Source organism: Panthera leo, chromosome B4 (assembly GCF_018350215.1).
Source record: "Panthera leo isolate Ple1 chromosome B4, P.leo_Ple1_pat1.1, whole genome shotgun sequence".
NCBI classification, from domain to species: Eukaryota; Metazoa; Chordata; class Mammalia; order Carnivora; family Felidae; genus Panthera; species Panthera leo.
Window position 1 is genome coordinate 129,853,137 of NC_056685.1, and position 19,088 is coordinate 129,872,224.

The 19,088-nt window shown below is 54.4% G+C and overlaps 1 long non-coding RNA gene across 1 annotated transcript; it reads left to right on the plus strand.

Annotated features, from left to right (window-relative positions):
* The first annotated feature begins 632 nt into the window (after positions 1–632).
* Positions 633–18,677, plus strand: LOC122223738. Its single transcript, XR_006204447.1, has 3 exons — positions 633–1,765; positions 14,602–14,881; positions 17,206–18,677. It is a non-coding gene; the product is annotated as an uncharacterized LOC122223738 (long non-coding RNA).
* The last annotated feature ends 411 nt before the right edge of the window (positions 18,678–19,088 follow it).

The window sequence follows — 19,088 nt, forward strand, 5'->3', positions numbered from 1 at the left end:
CGGGAGCCGGTCATCAAGTGTCCGGGCGCCTTCGCCCCTTGGGCAGAATGGCCGGGCTGTGTGTCTTCTGCCCTGGCTCCCAGAGATCCCCAGTGGAAACCCACATGCTTTGTCCTTGTCTTGCCTTCCTTGTCTCACCGTCCCCTCTCCCTGACCTGATTTGCCGGGGAACTTTATCCAAACAAATGACTCGTATTCAAATCATCGTCTCAGAACCTCTGCGAGCCCCGTGTCGGGCTCTGTGCTGACAGCTCGGAGCCCGGAGCCTGCTTCGGATTCTGTGTCTCCCTCTCTCTCTCTGACCCTTCCCCGTTCATGCTCTGTCTCTCTCTGTCTCAAAAACAAATTAACATTTAAAATAAAAAAGAAAAGAAAAGAAAAGTAAGGGAGTCAATAGGGCAGCACAACTAGAGAGGAAACCTCGTGAACCAAGGCCCTAGGAAGGACCCTGAGACGATAACTCGCTGTCCCCATCCTCCGCGCTGACCAAGTCACTTGGTGGCAGTTCTCTCCATATCTTGCCTTTTCACTCAAGACCACGTTCCTGTTTTGACCAAGAAAGTGACCCAAAAAGGACTGCGGTCACTCTCTTATCGGGCCTGTGGTGGGGGTGGAGGACACACGTCAGACCCTTCCCCAGCTGCTGTGGCCCCAAGCCACTTCTCCGGGGAAGACACCCCAGCCCCACTGGAGGCCACCACTGGGCACCTCTCAAACTCTGAGCCAGACGAAGGGATGTGTCCTGAGCAGTGGGCCCAACGGCACCCAGGTAGCCTGGTCCTCCTAGGAGAGAGCACTGGAGAGGGAGTCCAGCGGCCATCTTTGTAAAGTCTGTATCTTTCTGAACTTCAGTCTCTTCCACATCCACACACCAGGATCACAGGCAGGGACGTGCCTGGTCTTCGCAGGCCACAAACTGTAACCAGTCGTATCCTTCCAGTGGGGGCAAAGCTCTGTCCTTTTTCCACCGCGTCCCAGCCCTCGGCACAGGGCCTGGTGCGTGTGAGGGGCCCAGTAAACGCCGGCTGGATTAACGAGTTGGCGAATGAATGAATGAATGAGAGTCTGGGTATGTCGTCTAGTTCAACCATTCAATCCAACGTGGTATCGCGAAGGGCCTACTATGTGCCAGGAGCTGGGCAGGCCACCGAGGAAACACAAATAGCAAGACGGGATTTCTTACCCTTCCGAGCTCATGGTGTAAGAGCAGAGCAACCTGTCGTCAGGGCCCGTGTGTGTATTCCTGAGTATCCTCTGTCTACTGAACTTGACTCTCAACCCTGGGCCGCTGCTCAGTGTCTGCGGCGGCTGAACTCTGAACTCTAGGGCAGCCCCACGATCCTTCCTCCTGGCGTTCACACCCTTGTGTGATCCCCTCCCCTGGAGTGCGGACAGGGCTACGATTTGCTTCTAACCAACCGACTGTGGCAAACGGGACGGGGTGTACATAGTCACGCGTATGTGACTCTGTTATATACCTCCTTCTCGTGAAGAGGCTCTGTCTCCCTTGCTGGCTTTGACGAGGCAGAGAGCCATGCTGGGGAAGGAACGGAGGGAGGCTCGCCCCCGACACCCAGCAGGGAAATGAGGCGCTTGGTCTGATCACAGCGAGGAACTGAATTCTGCCAGCAATTGTGGGAGCTTAGAAGTAGACTCTTCCCCGGTCAAGCCTCAGCTGAGACTACAGCTCCTGCCAACACTTTGTCACCTTGTGAGACCCGGGCTGGTATTTAAGCCGAGCCCATATTCCCGAGCCACAGAAACTGTAAGTTCATAAATACGTGTTTTTTTTTTTTAAGAATTGTTTTTCATTCTTTTTTTTTTAATGTTTATTTTAGAGAAAGAGACAGTGCGAGTGGGGGAGAGGCAGAGAGAGAGAGACAGACAGACAGACAGACAGAATCCAAAGCAGGTTCCAGGCTCCGAGCTGTCAGCACAGAGCCCGACATGGGGCTCGATCTCAGGAAGCGCGAGATCGTGACCTGAGCCGAGGTCGGCACTTAACCGACTGAGCCACCCAGGTGCCCCATAAATGTGCGTTGTCACTGTGCAGAAAAAAACCCACTTTGGAATGGAGCCAATGGGAGGAAAGCAGAGGTAGATGTGGACCGAGACAAAGCCTTCGTGATACTGCTCACTTGAGCACCTGGATCCAGCCATGCCTGAAACTGGTCATCTACCCCTGGACGTTCCACTCATGTGAGTCAATAAATTTTATCTTATTATTTCTCTAAGCCAATTGAGTCCCTTGCAAAAGAGAAAGTCTCGATTAATACACTCATCTTTACAGGTAAAATTCAGTAACTTCTCTCCTCAAGGAAGCCTTCCCTACCCACACCGGATGGCTTCTGCCTGCTACACCACTCTCCCAACTTACCCTTTGGTTTTATCCTCTTCCAGCGTTCTTTAGCATCTTGAGTGTGAGTTGTGATACTCGAGCACGATTTGACGCACTTTATTTATTTATAAAACGTTTAAGTTTATTTATTGAGAGAGAGAGAGAGAGAGAGAGGCAGAGACAGAAGGAGGGAGGGAGAATCCCAAGCCTGCTCTGCACTGTCAGTGACACGGGGCTCAAACTCACGAACCATGAGATCATGACCTGGGCCTGCGTGGGGCGCCCCAAGAGAAAGGTTTTTAAAAAGTGCTTCAGGGGTGCCTGGGTGGCTCAGTCGGTCAAGCATGAGTCTCTTGATTTCGGCTCAGGTCATGATATGGTGTGTGTGTTCGAGCCCCACATCGGGCTCTACGCTGCCAGTGCGGAGCCTGCTTGGAACTCTCTCTTCCTCTCTCTGCTCCTCATGCATTCTCTCTCTCTCTCTCTCTCTCTCTCTCTGTGTGTGTGTCTCAAAATAAGTAAATAAACTAAAAAATAAAAATAAAACAAAACACCTCTCTCTTGTTGGCACATAGTATACACTAAACAAAACTGATCCAAAAAAATGTTTTTGGATCAAAATGCAAGGTTGTCAAGACGCGGATAAAAGGAATGAGGTTCACGACCCTGTACTGGCCCCCACGGTACGCCAGGAACTTTCAAACAGGCTGTCCCAGTAATTCTCCAGAGCTTTACGGCTTCCGGGCACAGACACACAGAAAACCCAGAGAAAGTCTGCGAGGTCCAGGTATCCCAGGTGGCCTGTCTGGGCCTGGCCTGCCCGGTCTGTTTCCGTTTGTCTGGGCCTCTTTCTCGAACTCTCATACTTACTGTTCTGTCTCTGGGTGTCTGACTTGCTCTCCCTCTCCTGTTTCTCTGTCTCTTTTTCTCTTGCTTCTTTCTCTCTGCATCTGACCCTCTCGCTTCTGTTTCTTTCTGTCTCTGGCTCTCTCTCTCCTCTCCCTCTGCCTCGTCCTTCCTCCTCTCCCTGCCTCCCTCCTCCTTTCCCTGCCCTCTCTCCTCCGGGAGTTCAGGCAAGGACCCAGCTGGCCTCTAGGAGACACAAGACTCCCCGGGGGCCCAGCAGGAAGTGCAGTTTCCCCTCTGACCTGTCAGCTGGCCGCGGGGGACCCAGCTTCCCTCCCACTCTGTCCACTCACACAGCCTGTGCGGGGATAGAGTATCTCCCTTTTGAGGAGCTCTGAGGACAGCCTTTCCCGGGAGGGTAGAGGGTAGGGGGCTGGGCTGCGGCCTGGTGAGCAGGAAAGGAGAACCCCGTGTTCACTGTTCCTGGGTGTTAGCACTGCAAAGGTTGGGGGGCGATGGAGACAAGTGTCAAAGGCCACAGTCCAGTTCCCTTCCGGAAAGACAGAAGGACACAGGGCAAGGAGCTGGGGGATGGGGGTTGGCAAGAACTGAAGTTCGGGGGGGAAAGAGAGAGGTCTCTGCAGAGGCAGGGGCTTCTGGCCAGCCAGGGAGGATAAGAACCACCCCCGTGGATTTGCACAGCCATTAATATACTTTTACATCCCCTGGGCGACCCTTAGGAGAGGTCCTGTGGTGCGTCAGCATCCAGGGGCCAGAGTCAGAGGCCTGGTTTCTGATTCCATTTCCACCCTGCCGCACGCGTGACCTTGGACATGTCACGCGACCCCTCCCAGCCCGTCTCATCATGTATGAAATAGGGGTAAAAGGCCTGCTTATTGCAGGGGTGCAGAAAGGATGGGGGACTAAAGGCCCTGGAGACAGGAAAGGAGCCAGCACAGGACCAGGAGCCCGGCTTCAAACCGCACACGCGGATTATCTCACAGCCGCGGGGGCCAGAAGTCCAGCACTGACCTCACTGCACAACATCAAGGTGTCAGCAGGGCTCTGTTCCTTCCGGAGGCTCTGAGGGGGGGACGGCACTTTCCAGCTTCTGGAGGCTGCTCACACTCCTTGGTTCACGGCCCCTCCCTCCGCTTCTCCCTCTCCCCCTCCCTTAAGGGATTACACCGGGTAATCCAGGATAATCTCCCTGTTTTAAGGTCAACTAATGCGAAACCTTAACTACCTCTGCAACTTGAATGCCCCTTTGCAGGAAGCCTAACTATTTACAGGTTCCAGGGATTAGATCATCTGGATGACCATCTTTGGGGGGCCATTTTTCTGTTTACCATGGGCTTTAACATGCCCCATCTCATTTTAATCTCCCCAACAACCCAGGGCGGGGGGGGGGGGGAGTAGTGTTGTGAACCCATTTTACAGATAAAGAGATTGAGGTCAAGATCACACCAACATGAAGTTAGTGCTCTGGAGGGACATGCAGAGGGTTTAGATGTGAGCTCTACCTTCTTGGGGATTTTTAATCTAGGGGAGTGGAGGGGGCAGGGCGCACCGCACCCAAAAGCAGAGAAGGGAGTGCGGGAGAGACAGGGGAAGGGGTGGGAGGAATGGCTTCTTGGTGGCCGATTAGGATCTCGCCCCCCCTTGACCTGTCCTGCTCTCCCTCCCTCAACAATAAATTCATATGGAGAGCCTCCTCAGTGCCAGGCTGGGCTGGGCATCGGGCGGAGACTCACAGGAATTAGGCAGGGCCCTCCTCTGGGCAGCTCTGAAGACAGGAGCCCAGCCTCCAGGGCGGGAAGCCCCAGGAATTTGTTCTCCCACATTCCTGCCCCAGGGCCTAAGGACTGGGTCTCAGCTCACCAGCCCCCAGATGGCTCTGTGCGGACTTGAGTGGCTGTGGGACAGCACCTCAGCGGGCGCTGGCAGAAGGAGCTGGGAGCCCGGGAGGGGTGTCTGGGTTCAGACTTCATTTTGCTCCTCTGGGTCTGCCCCTGTGCTAAGGGAGAAGAATGGGCCCCGGCCTCTTGACTCAGGAATGCGGAGCATTTCTTAGCACCACTAAGAAGGAAGGGGTCAAGGCCTCCTACCCCAGGCTCTAGAAGGATCCAAATTGTTTGCTAAAACCACGGCCCAGGAGAGGTCTGAGGGGAAATGGAAGTCTGAACTGGGGGCAGATATCCTGGCTCTGATTACCCTATGGGGAGGAGGGGCCTGCTCTTAAAAAGGAAAGTTACCCAAGGGGGGTGGATGGAGGGAGGGAGGCAGGAACAGAACTCTCCCTCCCACGCCCCCCCCCCCCCCCCCCCCCCCGGCAGCGGCTCCCAAGGGGTGTGAACCAGGCGTGTGGGTGGGCTTCCCCCCTCCCGTTCTGTGTTCTCAGATGTTGTCAAATGCCTGTTGGCCAGGCCTGGTCTCCTCTGATTTGTTCAGTGACTATTAGGTGCCAGACAGCTCGCCAGCATCCCCAGGGAGGGACAGTGTGCCCCAGGAGGGGTGGGCCTCCTGCTGTGTCCCCAGGCCCGGGGTGTGATCTCACAGCCTGGCCTTTCTCTTCCAGCCCCTGTAGGCCTGCTTTCTCCCCATCCCCCGGGAAACCTCACCCTCCTCCCAGGCCTGTTCCAGGCCTTGTTCTTCCCCGCGGCCCCTCCCTAGCTCTGCCGCCCGCCCCCCAACTCCTGTGGGGACTGCACCCTATCTCCACCCATCCCTGGGGACCTGGGCCCGACAGACCCCAGCTGAGGGGCACCCGACCTTCTAGACGCTTCCTGAGCTGGCTCTCCTCTGCCCACCATGACCCCATTCTGAGTGGTCTCCCACATACAGACCCCAGAGGCCAATTTCCCTTGGGTCCTGTTGGCCTCGGGGCTCAACCAGAGGAAGGGAACCAGTAGGGCACATATATCCTGAACGATTGGTTGACTGTAAGGAACTTACGATTGATTAACTGACTGTAAGGCAAGGCAAGTCCGAAATCTGCAAGGCAGGCCTTCAGGAAGGGCAGGCGGAACTTCCCCCAGCTCCCCAGCCCGAACTCACCCACACCTGGAAAGTTCCTTTTGCCCATTTAAGGTAATGTATTCACAGGTGTCGGGGATTAGGATGTGGCCTTCACTGGGAGGCCAGTATTCTGCCCACAGCCCCTCCACACACACACACACACACACACACACACACACACACGGCCACCACCCTGCCCATTCCTTCATGAGCTGTTTTCTAGGTGGTCAACAGACTGGCCCGAGCCTGGGCTGGGGCCTGGGGGCCGCTGTCTAAGCTGAGGCAGTCACAGAAACAGATGGATGGGCTATAGTGACTTGATAGGGGTCAGATCTGAGAAGGGAGGAAGGGAAGGCGGTACTCAGGGATAAGAGTGTCCTGTGGGGGGCCATCCCCACAGGGATCGGTGGGGACACTGCTGGGCCATGGTTAGGAATGGCATGCTCTCTGCAGTCAGATTTACTGTGACCTTCATGGCAGGAAGAGAGGGAATCATGATTTTATACACATATATAAAATCCTCCCGGGGCGGGGGGGGGGGGGTGGAATCACGTTATATTAAAACAAACACAGATCTGCTAGGGAGTGGAATGCAAAATTCACAAGGTTTCTTAAGAAAACAATGGAGGCTTGAAGGAACCGTTGGGCGGGCCTCCGGTTCAGTGCTCGGAGCCGCCTTCCAGCTTCTCCCCGACCAGGCTGGCGCACACCTGAGCATGGGCGGAGCCAAGTGGAGGCCTAGGCCCCGCCTCCCCCCCTTCTCCCCCGCCCCCCCCTCCCCCAGCCTTCTCCAAGTGTCCCAGTCTCGGTCTCAAGGGAGAGCCAGGTGGCCTGGAAAAGCAGACCCTGGGGGCGAAGCCAGGCTCTGACCATTGAAGCTGAGTGGACCGGGGGCAACTCAGATTAGGGTAACTCTGTGCCCTGGTTCCTGGTCAAAGGGCATAGGCTTGGGGAAAATCCTGCCCTAAGTGACAAAGCCCCAGTTACTTAACCTCCTGCTGCAATTAACCACATCCGCAGCCCTTCGAGAAAGATCTCCAGGAAAGCAGCTACTGGGCCGGCCCATTCACCAGGGTCCCCAGTGTCGCCTACAGGGTCTAGCATACGGTGGGAACACCAGAAGTACCCCCTTTCTTCCTTCCTTCCAACGATGCATATTAATTAGTCTCCAGTGAGGTGGGCAGGCACCAGGCTGAGACTTAGACATGACTTCACTTTACAGCTGAGGAAAGGGAGACTCAGAGAGGTTAAGTGACTTGCCCAAGGTCACACAGCAGGTAACTACTTGTCCCTGGAGTCCCTAGTTCTTCCACCTGACTTTTTCCACTTGACCGCAGCGTCGAAGCGTGGAAGTTTGGAGGCAAGGAAGGGGAGGTGCCCAGAGGCAGGGGACAAGCCTGGAGAAACAGGCAGGGAAGACTCATGGCCATCATCAAAGGTCAAGGAAGGGACCAGTGAGAGTTTGGCCTTCATCCTGTGGACCACAGGGACCAGAAGTCTGTTCCCGCTTTGGGCCCTTGCAAAACCAAAGTGGGCTCAGGGAGAGGGCTTGTCACACGTACTCTGCTTTCTCACCTGAAAAAACTGGCACAAGTATATCGATAAGTGTTCATAATCCCGGTGCAAAGGATTTGAGCCTTAGCATCAGACACATCTGGGTTGGGGTGCCTGGGTGGCTCAGTCGGTTAAGCATCAGACTTCGACTCAGGTCATGATCTCACGGTTCGTGGGTTCAAGCCCCGCGTCGGGCTCTGTGCTGACAGCCCAGAGCCTGGAGCCTGTTTCAGATTCTGTGTCTCAGTCTCTCTCTGCCCCTCCCCCGCTCACACTCTGTCTCTTTCTCAAAAATAAATAAAACATTAAAAAAATTAAAAAACAAAAAACACAACAACAACAACAAAACATATCTGGGTTAAAACCCCAGCATTGTCACTTCACGGTTGGGGGATCTTGGCGAATGATGAAATTAGTTACCTTTTCCGGGCCTTAGTGTCCAGCTGTGGGGACAGGACTGCTCTGACTCATCATGCAGGACCACTATAGGACTCAAAAGGGACAAGTTGGTTGAACACCCAACACAGTGTAGGTACCCGACAGTGACAGCTATTATTATTATTATTATTATTGTTACCATTAGCCAGGTGTTGTGGGGATTGGACCCATACTGGAAACCCCCCTGCCAGGGAGTAGGGCTCCCCAGGGTTTTGTGGGCCCGCCTCTCCCCACAGAACTTGGAGCCCTTGGTTTCTGGCTTCCCAAGTGTCTGTGCACGTTCCAAAAGCTTAGGCTTACAACTCATGACCCCCGTGAGTATGTCACGCTAAGCAGCCTGAGAAAAAAACCGTCTGGAGACGGGAGACGGAAATGGCCTAGCCCCATTCTGCCCCGACTGGCTGTGTGATCTTGTGTGAGTCATTTCCCTCTCTGGGCCTCAGACAAGGGGAGGTGGATCAGATGACGCGGAGAGGCTTTCATTTCTCATCTTGGCAATGGGGGCCTGGAGATGGAAATCTAGTGCTGGACCTTCAAAGTCCAGGGGGTGGATGCCCACCAGGTCCCAGGTGTCTGATTCCTGAAGCTTCCAAAGACTTTAAAAAAAAAAATTTTTTTTTTTTTAACGTTTATTTGTTATTGAGAGACAGAGAGACACAGAGCGTGAGCAGTGGAGGGGCAGAGAGAAAGAGACACACAGAATTCAAAGCAGGCTCCAGGCTCTGAGCTGTCCGCACACAGCCCGACGCGGGGTTCGAACTCACGAACTGCGAGATCATGACCTGGGCCGGAGTCAGTCGCTTAACCAACTGAGCCACCCAGGTGCCCCCCAAAGACTTAGTTATAAGGAATCCCCATGAAATACTGCAAGATTGGACAAACGAAACCACGGGATGCCTGGTTAAATGTGAATTTCAGATTAGAAAACAAGTAGGGTTTTTGTTTTTGTTTTTTAGTGTAAGTATGTCCCAAATGTTGCATGAGACAAACTTCTACTGAAAAGTTAATTTTTCTTGATCGGAAGTTCAAATAATTCAAATTCAACCGAGAATCCTGTACTTTATCTGGCAACCCTAAACACAGACAAATTAAAAAAAAAAAAAAAAAAAAAAGAGGAAGCTCTTTAGGTGCCGATATGACATGCTGTCAAGGACACGTGAAGGGAAAAAGGAAAGTGAGGAAAAGTGTGGCTACTATGCGTCCCTGTATGAGAAAGAGAAGAAAAGAAAAGAATGCAGAAGCCCCTGGAAACACAGGCCTTCTGGGGAGAGGAACTGGATGGCAGGAAGGGGAAGAGGAAAGACTTTTCACTGTGTCCCCTTTGCACTTTTTGAATTTTGTGCCATGTGAATTTTTTATCCAGGAAAAAAAAAAAACCCACATAATAATAATAAATAAATAAGTAACATAAGCCGGCAGTTTTGCTCCGACCCTGCTCCCCGCACCCTTGACCTCCTGCATTCTAGAAATACTCCAGGGCTTGTGTTACCCTTATCAAAATTCCTTTAGGCCTTTGGACTCGTCTCAGCCTGTCGTCAGCATCCCCCAGCCTGCAGGGGTGGGGTGAGTCACAGCCACCCCCAGCCAGCTGTTTGCCATCTGCCTTCCTGAGGCAGAGCCCCTTCCAGATGTGTCTCCTCCCCCCCATCCCTGCAAAGACTGGCCTCTCTCTTCATCTCTCTCTCTCTCTTTCTTCTGTCTCTCCCCTTAGACCATAATCCCAGTGGATTCAACCCCGCCGTCCCCCACATTGGGTGTGCCAGTCACTGTTCTAAGAACGAATCTGAAAGGGAGGGATGGCTGGAGCCAGGGGAGAAGGGTGGGAGGACCAGTTGTAGGTGTGTTGCAAGGAGGTGGCGTCTGGGAAGGCTTCCTGGAGGAGATGGCACCTTGAAAGAAAAATACTCTCCTGGGGGCACCCGGGTGGCTCGGGTCGGTTAGGTGTCCGACTCTTGATTTCGGCTCAGGTCATCATCTCACGGCTCATGGGTTCGAGCCCCACGTGGGGTTCTGTGATGACAGTGCGGAGCCTGCTTGGGATTCTCTCTCTCCCTCTCTCCCTGCCCCTCCCCTGCTTGCTGTCTGTCTCTCTCTCTCGAAATAACCTGGGCAAAGCCAAGGTCGCTGGAAATGTATCAGCAGGTCTTTCTTGAGCACAACAGTACGTAGAGCTCAGTGCTTGGTGCAAGGCTGAAGGCAGGACGAGGAGGCACAAACACAGGGCCCTTCCCTCATGCAGGGGAGAACATGGCACATCTCATAGGCTGTGGGAACAAGTCAGCGGGATGCCTTCGCTGCCATATCCAGGAGGACAGGCAGGGCTGCCAAGGGATCCAGGGGAGGGTGACCAAGCTGGGGTGGGAAGGGCCTTTGCACATCTCACTCATCCTCCAGGCAAGGCCACAGGCCCAGAGAGGGACAGGGAATCGGGCAGGTCACACAGTAAGTCAGCTGCAAAGCCAGGACCAGACCCCGGGCCCCTGACTGCCAGTCCGGGGCTCTCTACACAACCAGAGCTCAGGGCTCAGGCTCGCATCAGAGAAGCCTTCCAGAAGCAGGGATGCTAGGCACTCTGACCCTGGCCATCCCCTCTGGCAGGTGGTCCCAGGAAGGGACCTGCCTACTTTGTAAGGTGGGGCGACTCTGCCCGGTTGGGCTCAGCTCACGGCAACCTGCCAGAACAATCTAGAGAGGAAAGGGCCACCTGCTCAAGGTTATCCCAGTGGAACCCTGTGCAGGCATCATCCCCGTTTCCAGGAAAGAAAATGATGGCTTAGGGAAATGAAATGATTTACCCGAGGTCGCTAGGCAGTGATGATCATGATCTAGCCGTAGCAGCGCCCCGTACTGTTTCCATACCATTCTGCCTGCATTTGGGAAGTCCGTAGCCCTCCCACCCAAACACGCACATGATGCCTCCAGACATGCCTGACCAGGTGAAATCCCACCGTGAACTCTCTTCCTTCCTGTTTACCACAGGCAGCCCCCGAAAAGGAGCACGTAACCCCCGACGGCGCTATCAGCCATTTCTACTCGAGTATAAGTTAGTTATCAGAGCCTCAGACTGGGGCTGAACGCAGGGCCCTGCCCAGAATGACACACGACAGGTGAAGAGAGAGAGGTCCCTGGGCTTGGGCTGTGCCCTGGGAGTGGCTGGGTAGAGCTTCCCCTGGAGCGCTTGGGCGCCGGGCCCCCGTGTCCAGGTGGCATTGTGGGGGCGGTGCCCAAGGGTGGAGGTGCACGGTGATGTAGAAAGAACACCAGCCCCGCTCAGGTTCCGACCTGCGCTCTACCTTCTCCTACCTGCACGGGCTGAGCCTCCCACTCACCTCCCTGAGCCTCACAACCACGCCCGTGCCTCAGGGCCCCCTTGTGTCCACCGGGCAGGTGAGGGTGCTTGAGATGCTCCATCCCAGGGTTCTCAAGCTTAAGGGGACATTGGCATCCTTTGCAGGGCCCCCGAAAACTCAGACTGCATGGCCCCACCCCAGACCTTCTGCTTTTGTTTGGGGGAAACTAACTACTAACTAACTAACTAACTAACTAACTACTAACTAACTACTAACTAACTAACTACTACTAACTAACTAACTACTAACCAACTAACTACTAACCACTAACTAACTACTTACTTACTAACTAACTACTAACTAGTAACTACTAACTAACTGCCCTGACAAGTTCCATGGTTCTGCTGCTGCTTGTGCTGGTACCGCTTCTCTATAAAAAGCAGGTGATCGTGGGGCGCCTGGGGGGCTCAGTTGGTTAAGCGGCCGACTTCGGCTCGGGTCACGATCTCGCGGTCCGTGAGTTCGAGCCCCGCGTCGGGCTCTGTGCTGACCGCTCGGAGCCTGGAGTCTGTTTCAGATTCTGTGTCTCCCTCTCTCTCTCTCTGACCCTCCCCTGTCCAGGCTCTGTCTCTCTCTGTCTCAAAAATAAATAAACGTTAAAAAAAAAAATTAAAAAAAAAAGCAGGTGATCGCTATGAAAGCCTAGAGGTGGGGGCTGGGGGCAGGGGGGCGGCGGTGATACAGAGCAGAGCCTCGGAAAGACAAGTACAAACTTGACATTTTGCAGGGATTTCACGCCCCCGTCGTCAGGGTTGGACAGAGGGTGCCCGGAAGGATGAGAAAAGGGGGGATATAGGGCCAAGGTCAGGGAGCGGGATGCTGGGCTCTCTCCAACGACTGCTTCTGGGAATGTCAAAGTCTTCCTCTAAGCGCCCGGGGGCAACTGCTGGGCACTGTGCCCAGCGCCTCTCACGAATTGTCTCACATAATAGGTCTCCCCACGGGTCTCTGAGGTGGGTTATCGATACCCCATGTTACGGGTACAGGAACCTGTGGCAGACAGAATAACGGCCCCCAGGGGTGTCCACATTCCAAGCCCCAGAAGCTATGACCATTCCCCAACATGGCAGGAGGGACTTTGTAGATGTGGTTTTGATATGGATCTCCAGGTGGGGACACTATCCTGGGTTACCCAAGTTAGCCTGGAGTAGTCACAAAGGCCCCAATAACAGAGAAGTAGAAGGTCAAGGTCGCCATCTAGTCAGGCTGTTAAAACCAAACCCCACACACTGCCTGGCTTGTAAACGACAGGAATTTTTTTTTTTTTTTTTTTTCCCTCACAGTTCTGAAGGCAGGAAGTCTAAGATCAAGGTGCTGGCACTTTCACTTTCTGCTACGGTTCCTCTTCCGGATCCACAGCTGACACTTTCTCCAGGTGTCCTCACCTGGTGGGAGGGACGGAGCCAGGGAGCTCTCCGGAGCCTCTTTTACAAGGGCTCTGATCCGGTTAGTGAGGGCTCTGCCTTCCTGACCCAAGCGCCTTGCAAAGGCCCCGCCTCCAGAAGCCCGTCATCTTTGGGGGTTGGCATTGCAACGTATGATTTTGAGGGGGACAGAAACTGCAGACCACAGCAGTCAGAGAGTCAGGAAGGAGGTGGGACAGAAGCAGAGATTTGGGGTGATGAGGGTGGGACTGCCAGCCAGGTGTGGGGATGGCCTCCAGGAGCCTGAAAAAGGCAAGGAAATTGATTCTCTCACTCGGAGCCTCCAGAGAGACTACAACTCCGCTGATGCTTTGATTTTCGCTTTTTTTTTCTTTAATGTTTATTTTTGAGAGCCAGAGAGAGAGAGGGAACGAGCAGGGGAGGGGCCGACAGACAGGGGACAGAGGATCCGAAGCGGGCTCTGGCTAACAGCCCACTGTTTGATGCGGGACTCGAACTCACGCACCATGAGATCATGACCTGAGCCGAAGTCAGACACAACGGGCCGAGCCACCCAGGTGCCCCCAACGCTTAGATGTTAGCTCCATCAGATTCATTGTGAATTTCTGACCTCCGTGAGTGCGAGATAACAAATTTGGCCTATTTTAGGCCACGAAATTTGTGGTCACTGGTTGTGGGAGTCATAGAAAATTCATCCCGAACCAGAGGCTCAGAAGGGTACAGTGATAAGATCCAAACGTAGTCTTTCTGTCTACAGGAACTGCGCTCAGACTCCTAACCACAAAGTTGACTCAACAGCCAACTGGGGTCGGGAACTGAGCACACCAATACCATTCTCTCCCCCTCCCACCCCACCCCCACCATGGCGAAGAAATGACCCTGGGAGTGAGCAGAGGGGAATTCTGCTGGTTTTAAATGTTGGAATTGTTATGGGAAAGGGGTGGGGTTGGGGCCGGGCACAGCAAAAGGTTTCCCTATCATGGGACTCCAGTTGATGAGAATTGGCTGCCCCGAGCTCTGTGCAGAGCATCCTGAGGCTGAGCCCAGGCTCCCGGGGAAAGTGTGCTGTGGTCGATTGGTAATGCCTGACTTGGCCTTGCCGTGGCTAATCAGCAGTGTATGCTGATCAGGATTAGATGGGTTCCCTAGGGCTGGCCCTGGGTCTGACTTATCTTTTAATTCCCAGGGCCTAGCAATGTGCCCGAAACAAAGCAAACACTCAATCAGTGTTTGAAGGAGGGAGGGAAAGCGGGAAGAAGCGGGGAGGGGAAGCAGGGGAAGAGGAATTTATTCTCAGGAGGCCAGGATGAGGGCCGGTGGGTAGAATCCAGGGTGGAGAGCTTCTGATTCCCCTCCTTGTTCTGTTCATAGCAATCCCTTCCTTTGGGGGGATCCACCCCTGCCTCGTTCCACCTGGTGATGGCAGAACGGCCAGTCACAAGGTCCTGCCCCTCCTCTCCAGGGGCAGGCCTGTGACTCAAACCAGGCAAGACAATCTGAACCCCAATGAGAAACACGGGGGCAGGGGCGCGGGGGAGAGAGCGTCTGATGGCCACATCCTGGAAAGGTGGTCCACGAACTCAACCCGTGGAGAGGAAGTGGGCCAGAACCCTGGTCTGAGACTCCCGGGGCTGAGCTCAGACGCTCCTAACCTTAAAGTCATCTCTTTCAGGACGGCCAGCCAGAAGGCCCAGAAGCCACCAGGCAAGAAGCACCCCCAGGAGATGCGGGCACCCAGCCTTTCCGGCTTTGCAGAGGCGTGGCCAACATGTCCCAATAACCACCTCCACCTCCATTTTTATTCTGCTGAGTTATGCAGAGTCAGTCTCTGTGGCTTGAAACTGAAGAATCCCAGCCTCCTCGTATGGTCTTTCTAGAAGGAGGAGCCGGCCAAGAACCATTGCTGTCCCGCTAGGGAAAGTCTCTTTAGTTGGAGACTTGAGAAAAGAGAGGTTGGTGTTCCCCCAGATTCCTGTGTTGAAGCCCGCATGGGATGGGATGGGATGGGACGGGATGGGAGGTGGGGCCTTCGGGAGGCGAGCCCCCATGATGGGATTAGTGTCCCCTGAACAAGAGGGGAAACGCTAATGATGATACGAGAAGACAGCCATGTGTAAACCAGGAAGAAGGCCTCAGCAAGGCCCCAACATTGCTGGCACCTTGATCTTGGACTTCCAGCCCTCCAGTCTGTGGAATTCTGTACAGCAGCCTGCCCTAAGGCACAGGGGCTGGGAGGCTGTCCGGTGGGGATGTTGTGGAGGCAGTTGGGGAATGAATGGGAGGGAGGGTCCAGAGACCTGTCACCTCAGTGAGCGTGAGTTAGATTCCTTCCCTTCTTGTGTGGTGCCTGACTGAGTCCCTTTGCTCCCTGAGCCTCAGGGAGGTCATGAATATTATTTATCTGATAGGGTCCCCATGGGGCACATAGAGATAATGCAGATGAAGCCCAAGGTTACCCAAGCAGGGCACTGGGGCTGGAACCCAGGCACTTTCCTTTGAGAACCCCAGATCTTACCCAGTACTCATGCTGCCTCCCCTAGGGAGAGAAGTCCAAATCCCTCCCACTGTAAACTCTCTTGATCGCAGATACAGGGTCTGAAATCCTGCCCTAAGAATCACGTGGGTCCAGTTAGGAGATGCCCACATGGAAAAGGAGAGTGAACTGAGAAGGCAAATCATGCGTATGCACGAGCCCAAGGAGCCAGCAAGCCCAGGGGGAGGAGGGCCCCTCTGCCTGGATTTCAGACCATATCCAATGTCTCCAGAAAGAAAGGACTAGAAGCCACTATCCTAATCCAGAGGCCCCCAGGGGGGAAACAGCAAGTTCCCGGAAGAAGACAGGTTCCCACAGGCTTTGTCCTCCCCTGTCACTGCTCCAGGCAACTCAGGCTTGGGGACAGGAGGGAGAGAGGGTGTTCTCTTATCTCATGCTGGGGGAGGGAGGGCCCTCCTCCAGCGCACGAGAGGAGAAGGCAGGCAGCTCAGGCTCAGAGCAGGAAGGGCTCTGAGACCTCCTGTGGTCCTGTCCCCTCCTTATAGGGCAGTGCCTCGGCCGGGGTCCACAGAAAGAGAGTGGCAGGATCACAGCAAGGACGCAGGTCCCCCGGGGGGGGGGGGGGGGGCTTGCAAGCACACAGCCCAGCTTCTCCCAGGCAGGACATTTCCCCCAAGCCCCTTCCCCAGCCCCCCTCCCCCTTCCACAGACTCTCCACCTGCAACAGTGAAAAGAAAGAGCCCTGGATTTGGAGCCGGGAGACCCGAATCTCAGTATTCACTCCGAGATGACTCCTGTGGAGGAAACTCAGCTGAGTCTCCTCCCCGCTCTGGGCCTCAGTTTCCAGAAAAATAAAACCAGAGGGTTGGACTCCATCTCGAAGGTCTCCTCTGGCTCCAGTGTCCTGAGGGCCAAGGATCTTGAGTTGGGGCCACGCCCCTGCCCCAGGGGAACTAGATGCCAAGTGGAGACTTCTTTTTTTTTAAAGTTTATTTTATTTATTTGGGGGGGGGGGGCATGAGTGGGGGAGGGGCAGCGAGAAGGGAGAGAGAGAATCCCAAGCAGGCTCCATGCTGTCAGCGCAGAGCCCCGATGCGGGGCTCGAACTCACACGCCGTGAGATCATGACCTGGGCTGAAACCACGAGTCGGACGCTTAACTGACTGAGTCACCCGGGGTGCCCTGCCAAGTGGAGACTTCTGAGGGTAGGGGTACGGGTCGGGGTTTGGGGGACCCACCCCACCCTCTTGGGCTGCTTTACAAGTGAAAAGAGCCATGTTGGGGCGCCTGGGTGGCTCCGTCGGTTAAGTGACTGACTTCAGCTCAGGTCATGATCTCGCGGTTCGTGAGTTCGAGCCCCGCATCGGGCCCTGTGCTGACGGCTCGGAACCTGGAGCCTGCTTCGCATTCTGTGTCTCCCTCTCTCTCTGCCCCTCCTCTGCTCTCACTCGCTCTCCAAAATAAATAAACATTTTTTTAAAAAAAAGGGAAGTAAGAACAAAGAAAGTGGCTGTGGAATGGACTCAGGATGCTGAGCGTTTAAATTCTTTGTGCATTAAAAAGGGCCTCCCAGCCACTACCAGACCCTTTGGAAGGACGCTTGGATCAATGGTTTTCAACGTGCAGGTCAAAGTGCAGGTAGCTCTTGAAATTAATTTGGTGAGTCAGACTCAGAATTTCATAATCAGGACGAGGATAAGAATGATGGGAAAAGAGCAGAGTGAGTCTCGGGTAGTAAACGGTCTCATGAAATGCTTGCTTGGATTTTGTGTTTTGTGCCAGGTCGTGATGTAATGTGTGCCTTCGTGCTGGTCGCAGTCAGAAAACCTTGAAAAGCCGCTGCCTCAGACGATGTACCCTTTGTTCACCAGCAGGGGCAAGACAGCTGGCACGGAAGGAGCTTCCTGTCTGCCTGGGCTCCCTGCTCACACACCCGGACCAAAGGCTCGGGCCACACCCAGCTGGGGGCCCCCACCCCGGCAACCGCACAGCGCCCGGCACACCTCTCCGTCCTCCAGGTTCCCTCTTCTCTCAGCCTCACACCCAACCCTGCCTTCACTCCGGGAGGCCCTGTCGAAATGACACTTCCTCTGGCCATCAACCCACAGGGGGCCAGGCAGGCTGTCCCCTTCCGCTGCTGGCCGTCCCACAGTCTGCTGGAGCGCAGCACTCTCACCCTGCAAGTCAAATGCTCCACCATCAGCGGCTTGGCACACTCTGATTTAGTGGGCCGGTGGAACTGTTCGCTTAAAATGAATGAACGAATGATCGATTGAAGGTTGACTTGCTCTGGGGCGGGGGTCCTGGTGCGGAGGCTCGCTGCTTGAATCGTCCGTCATCCAAGGATTGCTGTGTACCTACTAGGCACCACGCACGCAAGCGACCGGGGGACACTAGACCGACCAGAATAGGATGGCTTCCCTCGTGCAGCTCACAGTCCGGTGAAAGAGACAGGCGTGTGAATTACCACCCAGATAAAAGCCCCAGATGAAGACATTGGCCAGAGGACCCCACCTTGCTGGGAACACTGTATCACAACTCCCCCACTAGCCAGTGAACTCCAGGAGAGATGGCTGGACCCTGCCTGCATTGCACATCACCACTGTGGAGCTCTCTTTCTGGTGTCGCATACTAACGCATTCAATATTTACTTAATGAATATTCAGGAAGCTGCAAATGGTGCATGTTGACCTGAGAGGAAAGTGGGAGGAAAGTGCTAGGAAGAGGCGCTGAGCAGTCTGTGGGCCCCGGACCGTGGAAGGCTCGTCAGCCCTGCTAAGGTCTGGGTCTTTCTCCTGCAGGCACTGGGGAAGCCATGGAGGAGTTTCAGCGGTCTAGAAAATTCCTTTGGCTCTGGTGTGCCGGGTGGGTGCCTGTGGCCCAGGAGGGCAGCTGAGAAAGCAAATGCAGAAGTAACCCAGGCGAGGAGACTTGAGTCTAGAGGCAGCCGGCTGGGGTGCGCTGGCGTGAAGGCATTTGCGTGCTGTAGTTGCGTGCTACGACGCGAGGACGCTGGCCAGTCAGGCTCTGAGATCCCACCTCCTCCAGCCACACCGTCCCCTGCTGGGGCAGGGTCCAGTCTCCAGGAGGTTCCTGCCAAACGTCAGCCACTGCTAGCAAACTCAAGAGCTTTGCCTTGGCACTCTTTGTACCCTTATCTTATTCTTCTCATTAAAAATCAGCTCCCGTTTTGGGTGCCTGGGTGGCTCGGTTGGTTAGGCGACCGACTTCGGCTCAGGTCACGATCTCGCGGTTTGTGAGTTCGAGCCCCGCGTTGGGCTCTGTGCTGACAGCTCGGAGCCTGGAGCCTGTTTCAGATTCTGTGTCTCCCCCCCCCCCCCGCCCCCCCCCCCATCCTGCTGCTCACACTCTTATCTCTCAACGATAAATAAACGTTAAAAAAATTTATAAAAATTTTTTTTGAAAATCAGCTCCTGTTTTAACGCACTCATTTACGAACATTACATGAATCTATGAAGGATCTATGCCCTTGTGTGTATTTCTGCACATTTTCATACTAAAAAACATTAAAGTGAATATTATGTCACCACCATGTATGGAAAGCCAAGTGCCATAAACAGTAATTCTACACTCTCAATGGAAACTCTGAAGTCCCCAAAACAAAGCCATGTTATGAAACTTACCCAGCTCCTATCTCCTGCTCC